The 9990-nt window shown below is 42.0% G+C and overlaps 1 protein-coding gene across 1 annotated transcript in view; it reads right to left on the reverse strand.

Moving 5' to 3' along the window:
• LOC139022859 (uncharacterized) overlaps window positions 1–9990 on the reverse strand; it is a 42193-nt gene that overhangs the window by 31304 nt on the left and 899 nt on the right. The gene's annotated exons all lie outside the window — the stretch shown is intronic.

A 9990-nucleotide genomic window follows, 5' to 3' on the forward strand; every position in this document is an offset into this window, starting at 1 on the left:
TCACACCAAAGAGGAAAACTGGCACACATGCCGTCCCATCGCATTCGTTGCGTTCGCAGAACTGTACCGCCCTGGCAATAGGCTGATAGGAACAGAGGATGAAGCTAGCGAATAGGCGCTTATGTTTAAAGCTAATGTTACAGAGTACGGACCTGGTTTTTTTTTGAATTTTCTTGTAAGCAAGGTACCGTACACCCCAGATCATCAACCGGCAACGTGATACAATATCGAATCGGTCGGTGGAGATATAAAGACCGGAAACCTTACAAGTCTCCATAGTAGCATTTGTTACAATGATTGGCTGTAGCGACACTCCGCACAGACACCGGTGTTTCATGTGTTAGGCTCACATTACAAATGTGCTCAACAACACCCGGTAAGTTTACATTACCAGGAGTCTGTCCTGGACAAGTGGTCCTCCTTCGTAGTTTATCTGAGTCAGTCATTACATATATTAATATTAATTATATGATATATGTGCGATAGACCAAGATTTAAGAAGTCGTACCTTTAATGAGTTATATTACGCAATGATGAGATACTATTCATTTGTTAAACAGAAACTTGCGCAAAAAAAAATAAACAAAAGAAAAGTGTTTAATAGTTGTTTAAACTTTAACGTGTGTTTGCTGCCCCCTCTGTCCATTTCTCACTTGACGCTGTAAGCTTTTGAGTAAAGTGTGTGTAGGATTTAAAGACAAGAAGGTGCTTGAGGCCTTCGGGGAAGGAGTCTCCTTGGCCGCAGAACGCTGGGTTTGGTGGTCCCAGGCTCCACCAAGGCGCGACGCAGGCAGGGGTAGCGAGTATAGTTTTTTGACCAGTGACAGACAGACGCATACAAACATAGTCATGATTGATGTAATTTCTTCGCATTATCTTAGTAATCTATGCTTTAAGTCCTTTGATTGGAGAATATTTCTTGTATAGTATGAATGAATCAGAGATAAACTTTTGTAAGAATTGCACCTATATCCCTGGATCTCGACATGTCTGAATAGCATTTACTACTCGGAGACCTGTAGCGCTGGAAACCTTGTAGACATGATCTGTAGTAAACTCGCTGGCTGACCGAAGACCAACCGAGCCGCGCTTCAACGCTTTCATGGGCCATCGGCTCATGGTACGTAAAGGCAAGGAGGAATCGATACCATCTACATGATGAATTTGATAATTATGTATGAGACATAGTTGTAATGCTGTTAATATAGAGCAAAGAGATGAAGATTTAATATGTCTTGTACCATCAGTACTTACTATGTATTTATTATATGTTAGGGGCTGCTGTTTTGCTAGGGGCAGGATGAATGAGTCATTCACGGATCACGAACATGTGAAGTAATGTGGTATTCATGATATGTAGTTTAAGTTGGTTGTTGATTGTTCATTTTTATTTATGATAGAGGTAGGCCTGTTGTTTCTGTTCTGTGAACTGTGATGTAATTGTTTTATTTTAGTAGTTGTTTGTTGTGAGTAATTGCTTTTATTTATGACGGTAGCTGTTGATTCTTTTCTGATCAGTGAATGCTTTATTCTCTGTATTATGAGGACACATCCCATCGGACTGAGAGCTTTTTCATTGCATGGCAAAGAGCCACGGCTGATCTAAGTAAATCTTAAAATACTAACTCCAACGTCTGTGCCCCTTTGTGCCTCGGAAGACTGAAACACATCGCAGTGGACGAATATCCTTTATTTAAAAATTCCTCCATTTACCCTCATCGATGGCTTATTCGTTCACATTGCTCATGTGTGAAATTACAACGGTGTTCAGGCGCTGGGTAACTGGTGCATGGGAATCGAGGTCGGCATGGTAGAGCCATGCAGATGATGAGTGTATCAAAGGTCATTTATGTGGTTCCACGAACAGCACCGTAGGTATAAAACTAAATAATAATAAGGTGGCTGTGAAATACGGTCCGGTCACTCGTAAATAAGGCGCTAATAACGAACAACGAGCAGAAACAATACCCAGCGTAACACGCGTACCAACGTAACGACCTAACATTATATACAAACACGCACACAAACCATGGGGGAACCAGAAGCGGTTATATAAATGAACATCGTAACTGGGTAATCAGAAACCGCAGGTGTGTAGAAAAAAGAAGACAACAAATTGGAAAATTAAAGTTGAATGCAGCGATGGCTAGTAAAAGCACAACAATGGGCTAGACCACGCGTTCCTGACCGCGACCTCCGCCCCATTCTTGCTGTTGCTGTCATCCCGAACACGGAGAGGACCGACTCTCGCGATTGCCGAGGCATGAGCGGTGTGGGTGATTATCTTTACCATGAATTCTTGTCGCACGGAGTCCCGTTCACCAACTCATTGCTACGACTGTAAAAAAAATCTAATAAAAATAGGATATAAGAAATGGTAACACAAAAGGAATAAAATATACAAAAATTAAGCTATATACAGTGGTACTAGTACCAGAACAATGTGCAGAGGTATGAGGTATTTTAGTTAGATATGGTGCCAGGTTTCCTCCAGACGTGACGCTTGGCGTTCAGGCRAAAGGTTTCAATCTTGGTTTCATCAGACCAGAGAATATTATTTCTCATGGCTTTTGGTGCCTTTWGGCAAACTCCAAGCAGGCTMTCATGTGCCRTTTACTGAGGAGTGGCTTCCATCTGGCCACTCTACCATAAAGGCCTGATTGGTGGAGTGCTGCAGAGATGGTTGTCTTWCTGGAACGTWCTCCCATCTAGAGGAACTCTGGAGCTCTGTCAGAGTGACCATCCGGTTCTTGATCACCTCCCTGACCAAGGCCCTCCTCCCCCAATTTCTCAGTTTGGCCAGGCGGCCAGCTCTAGGAAGAGTCTTGATGGTTGCAAACTTCTTCCATTCAAGAAGGATGGAGGCCACTGTGTACTTGGGACACTTCAATGATGCAGACATGTTTTGGTACCCTTCCCCAGATCTGTGCCTCGACACAATCCTGTCTCGGAGTTCTACGGCCAATTCCTTTGACCTCATGGCTTGGTTTTTGTTCTGACATGCACTGTCAGACCTTGTGGAACTGTGGGACCTTATATAGACAGGTGTGTGCCTTTCTAAATCATTTCCAATCAAWTGAATATACCTCAGGTGGACTCCAATCAAGTTCTGGAAATATCTCAGGGATGATCAATGGAAACAGGATGCACCTGAGCTCAAAGTCGTATAGCAAAGGGTCTGAATACTTATGTAAATAAGGTATTTCTGTGTTTTATTTTTGATAAATGTGCAAAAATGTGCAAAAAACTGTTTTTGCTTTGTCATTATGGGGTATTGTGTGTAGATTGATGAGGATTTTTATTAATTTAATCAATTTTAGGCTGTAACGTAACAAAATGTGGAAAAAGTCAAGGGGTCTGAGTACTTTTTGAATGCACAGTATCTCTTTTCTCAAATGACATAACATTCACATTATTATTCCTAGGCATTAATTCAGCTCTGCACAAACAGACATCAGCGGAGCACACAGATGATCGTATTATCACATTCACATTAGTTATTACAATCCATGATTCTGTATTAATATCAGTAGTGGGGAAAAAAGGTGGGTCATGGATAAGACAAACAACCACAGACATAAACATATTATTTTTTTTTTTAAATGTATTGTTTGGCTTTTGATTGTGTTTAATGTAGGCCTATAGGGAAGATAGGGCATGTACAGGAGTTCAATTTGAAACATAGTGTAACAAATTTAAAATAAATCTTACTGTTTTAAAGATTAGTCAGATTGTCTCTGGGGACCCTCCAAGTTTTGGACCATCTCGTACTAACCTCTCTCTCCGTGTTACTACCTGTACTAACCTCGTCTCTCTGTACCCTGTACTAACCTCTCTCTCTGTACCACTGCCTACCCTCTCTCTCTGCTTTGTTGCTTCCTCTCTCTCTTCTCTCCTCTCTCTCTCTCTCTCTCTCTCTCTCTCTCTCTTCTCTCTCTCCCTCTCTCTCTTTCTTCCTCTCTCTTCTCTCTCTCCTCCTCTCCGTCTCTCTCTCTTCTCGATCAGCTCCTAATTTCCGTTCATTCTGATCATCTCAGACTTTGTCTCGCCATTCCAATCTCTTCGCTTTTCTCATCCGCTCCTACTGGTCTCTCTCCATCCGACCGCCTCCCTCTCCTCCCTCGCCATCTTTTCGCCCCGCGACCGGACAGCTATTCTTTCCATTCTCTCTTCCTCACCTCTCTCGTTCTCTCCCTCCGTTCTTCCTTCTCTCCTCTCATACCCCTTCGTATAGCGCGTCTCTCATCTCTCTCAAACAGTCTGCTCTGCCTCTCTTTCGCTCCTTCTCTCTCAGTCACCCTCCGCTCAGTCTTTCCCTCTCTCAATTCCATCTCCTTCCCATTTGTTTTTGCCTTTTTCTCTCTTCTTTATCTCTCTCCCTTGCTCTTCTTTCTCTTCGTCTTCTCTCTCTCTTCCTCTCTCTGTCTTCTCTCTCTCTCCATCTTTCTCTCTCTCTTCTCCTCGCTCTCTCTCTCTTCTGTCTCCTGCTTCCCTTCCTGCAATGCATTGCAGCCTGCTGCCAAACCCGCTATCCGCACCTACATCACTGTCTGTCCTACTCACTGTAAAGCAAAGTTTATTGTGAGAATTTATGTAGCCAATAGTTTCTTCACTGCTGAGGAAGGCTCTGTTTTAAATGTAGCTTCTTACTTCATCCCTCTGGTTGGCTTAAGTATAACCAGAGCCAACGTTAATGTACTAGAGCTCAGCCACCTGACTGACATACTCTAAGTTGATTATTTCCATTGTGCACTCACTCTCTCGAGAGTCGTTTTTGCAGTGGTGTCAAAGTTACCTAAGTAGAAATAACTTTAAAATACTACTTAAGTTGGGGTTTTTGGGGTGTCTGTACTTTACTTTACTATTGATATTTTGGACATATTTTATTCATACATTTCCTAAAGAAAATACTGTACTTTTTTACTCCATGCACTTTTCCAGATAGCCCAAACTACTTCTTACATTTTGAAATGCTTAGCGAAGACATTAAAATGGTCCAATTCACGCACTTATCAAGAGAACATCCCTGGTTCTTCTACTGCGTCTGATCGCTGGTGGACTAACTAAACACCACATGTTTGTTTTTGTAAATTATGTCTGAGTGTTGGAGTGTGCCCCTGGCTTCATAAGGTATACAAATTATGCCTCTTGTTTTTCTTAAATATAAGGAATTGGAAGTTATTTATCCTTTTACTTTGGATTACTAAGTATATATTAGAATTACATTTACTTTTAATACTTAAGTATATTTAAAGATTTACTCAAGTAGTAATTTACTGGGTGACTTTCACTTTTACTTGAGTCATTTTCTATTAAGGTATCTTACTTTTACTCAAGTATGACAATGAGTACTTTTTCCAGTCGCTGCATGCTTTGTTTGTGGATGTCTGTAGACATGCCCGGAGTCACAGACTGTTTTTTAACATGCCTTTTTTGTCTGCAACCTTGCAAACATCACTATCAGCAGCCAAGCGACGTTTCTAGTTTCTGCCTACTTCTCTAAGTGAGTTTGATCCAACGGTGAAAGCAATATTTACGATGTTGACCATATTTATTTTCTTTATTGTGTGATCAGAATATACATTTGCGTTATTAAATTTATTTGTCAACTTAGATCTCGCGCTGTCCTCATATGTACACTGAGCAAAATATAAACGCAACTCAACATTTCAAAGACTTTTTTACTGAGTTACAGTTCATATAAGAAATCATCATTGAATTAAATAAATTAGCCCTAATCTATGGATTTCAAACATGATGGGCGGGGCACAGCCATGGGTGGGCCTGGGAAGAGAAATAAGATTTTTGTGCGTATGGAACATTTCTGTATCTTTTCTTCAGCTCATGAAGTGTAGGACCAGACACTTTTACATGTTTGAGTATATATTTTTTGTTCAGTGTATTTAACAGTCATGATTGGAAATCAGACTTTTACAAAGAAAATGACACTAAATAAAACAATGTCATTTCCTGTTTAGTTGTGCAGCTTCAAAGTGTAATGCTTCAGTTGAATGACATTGTTTAGGACTGCGAGCCTTTTTCCCTGCTTAGGAAGACCACAGTGTGTGATTTTGTTACATTCCACGGAAGAAGGAAGTATCGTACTAACTAACCGGTTTTGACCAAAGTTTGAAGGTTGTTTTCACAAGGATTGGTTGTCTGTGACAAATTCTGGACATTAAAAACATTTGTATCCTTTACATTTTTTTTGGGTCACTTCGAGAATTATCGAAAATGCTCAGCGGTGTACCAGCTTTCTTGGCAGAAATAAGAAGTGGCCAGTTATACATTTGTCACGACTTCCGCCAAAGTCGGATCCTCTCCTTGTTCGGTGGGGCGATGTTCGCGTCGACGTTCACTGGTCTCTAGCAATTCGCCGATTTCCACTTTCATTTTATTTGTTTTTGTCTTGTTTTCCCACACACCTGGTTTACTTTCCCTCATTACTTGTCGTGTATATAAGCTCTGTTCCCCCATGATGTGTGTGAAATTGTTTTATTGTTAAAGTGGTTTGTTGCACTCCGTGACTGGTTCGCGACGGGTATTTTGTACCCATATTTTGTTTGTTTCCGGTTTTTACCCAGTTCTGCTCTCTGCGCCTGACTTCCTGCAGCAGTCACGCACCCTAACAAAATTAAAGATGGCTGATAATCCGTTTATAATACCACCAAGCACCTCTTGCAAAACTGATTGTGAAATTGTGTTTTTTTTTGCTTTGGACACATCAAACCACATTTTCCCTTTTTCTCAACATGTTTCTGAAATCATCTGTCTCTATTTTAAAAAGTTCCCATGTTTTAAAAATAAATGACAACACGATATAAAAAGCGATCCAGCTGAACTTAAGCCCTATAAGGTGCTTTTGGTCTCAGCTACACAAAAACTAAATGGTAAATCTTATTGCCCACCATCATCTTGCCTGTATCTCGGGGACTTAATTATTTTGTTGTAGGCTAAACATCTGATTTTACTGTGATAACCACTAATACATGTCTTAGTAAGAGTTTAAATCTATTATAGTCATGTGGTGCCAGATAAACCTCTTGATAACTGGGCCCATTATGAGATCTCTCTGCAGGAAAAGGCTGTGAGACTGGCTTGTAGGCCTATTGGTACAGTTGGCTCTACGATAGAACTGCCTTTGTCTTGATAGTGGAGTACTCTGTTTCTCACCGCTCTCCGACTCACTGGCTGCCTTCCCTTTTCTTTCATGTGGCCGATGGCGCTATGTGACTCGAGGTGTCCTCCTGTAGAGAGGGAACAATACGAGACACCGCCTGCTGCTGACATCTAGGGATGCACAGATTACACTCATTTACACTATAGATTATGTTTATACTAACAAACACACACTCTTCTCACTCTCTCTCGCACACTTACACTAACACACACACACCCACACACACACATCAGCACACACACACCACACAGACACCACCCACAACCACACACACACAGCACACACACACACACTGTACTTCTCTTCCTGGAGCCACTGGGGTGTTGTCTCTTGGTTGTTGTTTCTGGGTTCTTGAACCGTATCATACATTACAGAGGGATCATCCTAGAGAGGAGAGTTACAATGTAGACCCACAGGCGGCTGTGCACCTTAATTTGGGGGAGGATGGGCTCATAGTAATGGCTGGACGGAATCAATGGAATGGTATTGTACCCGTTTTCTATTGTGTTTGATGCCATTCCATTAACTTCCATTCAGCCGTTATATTATGAGCCGTCTTCCTCTAAAGCAGCCTCCTGTTGAGACACAATACAACAGTGGACGCTTCCAAGCAACATTATAATACACAATGATTTGAGAACTATCTTCTGAGACCCTAATTTGGCCACTGAATTTGACCTGACTTGATCCGTAACAGTCCTTTAAGTACACACACAAACACACTGTTCTTACTGGTGCACTGAGCAGTAATTGTTTGTCTGCTGTCGCTAAACAGTAGTTTTGTATCAATCGTTGAACACATTGCAGAGGACTCATCCTAGGCAGACAGAAATAATTAAGACACCTACAGTAACCTTGTCCCTTAAACCCCGTATAATACCAAATGATAAGTGGGCTGTGAAAAGTGGCAGTAATATGCTCTCTTGAAAAAAGCCAAACCTCTGACCCAGGCAATATAAAAACTATTGCCTAAATCTTGGAATTCACATTCCTCTCAAACATGGTTTTGAAAAATCTGTTGCGGCAGCTAACTCACTGCCTTCCTGAAGACAAACAATGGATGAAACGCTTCAAGTCTGGTTTTAGACCCCATCATAAGCACTGAGACTGCACTTGTGAAGGTGGTAATGACTTCTAATGGCGAGAATGAGGCTCTGCATCTGTCCTCATGGTCCCTCAGACTTAGTCTGCTTTTTGGATAACCATCGGATCACAGATTCTTTTGGAGGATTGGAAACCCAATTGGTCTACACGGACAAGTTTGGCCTGGTTTGATTTTTATCTGTCGAAAGATTTATTAGTTTTGTCTCTGTGGATGGTTTCGTCCTTTGATCAAATCAACTGTAAATTTCGGTGTTTCCTCAAGTTCGTTTTTAGTACCACTCATCCTTTTCACTAATAATATTTTTTACCTCTTGGGGATGTTCATTTGGGAAACCATATAATGTTAACTTTCACTGCTTGCGGATGACAACAGCTTGTACATTTCAATGAAAACTGGTGAAAGCTCACAATTGGCCCACACACTCAGCACGCCCTGTGTTTCAGACTTTAAGAAAGTGGTTAATGCAAATGTTCTACTTTTAAACTCGAACAAAACAGAGATGCTTGTTCTAGTCCAAGAACAAAAGATCTTTGTTGAATCTGACAATCTTGATGGTTGTAACAGTTTGTCTCAAATTAAACTGTGAAGGACCCTCGGCGTACTCTGGAACCTGATTCTTCTTTTGACGAATATATCAGGACACGCTTTATTCCATCTATCGTAACATTGCAAAAATCAGAAACTTGATGCAGAAAAATGGTATCCATGCTTTTGTCCCTTCTAGGTTAGACTACTGCAATGCTCTACTTCGGATACCCGGATAAACACTAAATAACTTCAGTTAGTGCTAAACACGGCTGCTAGAATCTTGCTAGAACAATAAATGTGATCATATTTTAAAATTTTTTTTCTCCAAGTGCTAGCCCTCTCTAACTGGCTTCCTGTTAAGGCAAGGCTGATTTTTCAATATTTTACTGCTAACCCCCCTACCAAGCATTATATGGCTTGCTCCAACCTATCTTTCCGATTTGGTCCTTTCCATACAATACCCTACAACGTACGCTACCGGTCACAAGACGCAGGCCTCCTGACTGTCCAAAATTTTAACAAGATAGCTGGACGGCAGGACTTTCTCCTAATAGAGCTTCCATTTTTATGGATGGTCTGCCTTCCCATGTGAGAGACGCAGACTCGGTTCAACCTTTAAAGTCTTTTATTGAAGACTCTCTCTTCAGTAGGCCTAAGATGTAGTCTGGCCCCAGGAGTGTAAAGGTAAACGGAAAGGCACTGGGAGCGCGAACCCGCCCTTGCTGTCCTTGCCTGCCAGTTCCCCTGTCTCCACTGGGATTCTCTGGCCTCTAACCCTTATTACAGGGGCTTAGTCACTGGGTTACTGGGTGCTCTTCCATGCCCGTCCCCTAGGAGGGGGCGTCACTTGAAGTGGGTTGAGTCACTGACATGCTTCTTCCTGTCTGGGTTGGCGCCCCCCTTGGGTTGTGTCGTGCACGGAGATCTTTGTGGCCTCTACTCGGCCTTGTCTCAGATGTAAGTTGGTGTTGAAGATATCCCTCTAGGTGGTGTGGGGGTGTGCTTTTGGCAAGTGGGTGGGGTTTAACCGCTGTTAAGGCCCCTGTCCGGGGGTATCGTCGGATGGGGCCACAGTGTCTCTTGACCCCTCCTGTCTGCAGCTCCAAGTATTTGCTGCTGCAGTAGTTTTAACTGTGTCGCGGTGGGCTTAGGGTCAGTCCTGGTATGTCTTGGAGTT

Source organism: Salvelinus sp. IW2-2015, linkage group LG23 (assembly GCF_002910315.2).
Source record: "Salvelinus sp. IW2-2015 linkage group LG23, ASM291031v2, whole genome shotgun sequence".
NCBI classification, from domain to species: domain Eukaryota; kingdom Metazoa; phylum Chordata; class Actinopteri; order Salmoniformes; family Salmonidae; genus Salvelinus; species Salvelinus sp. IW2-2015.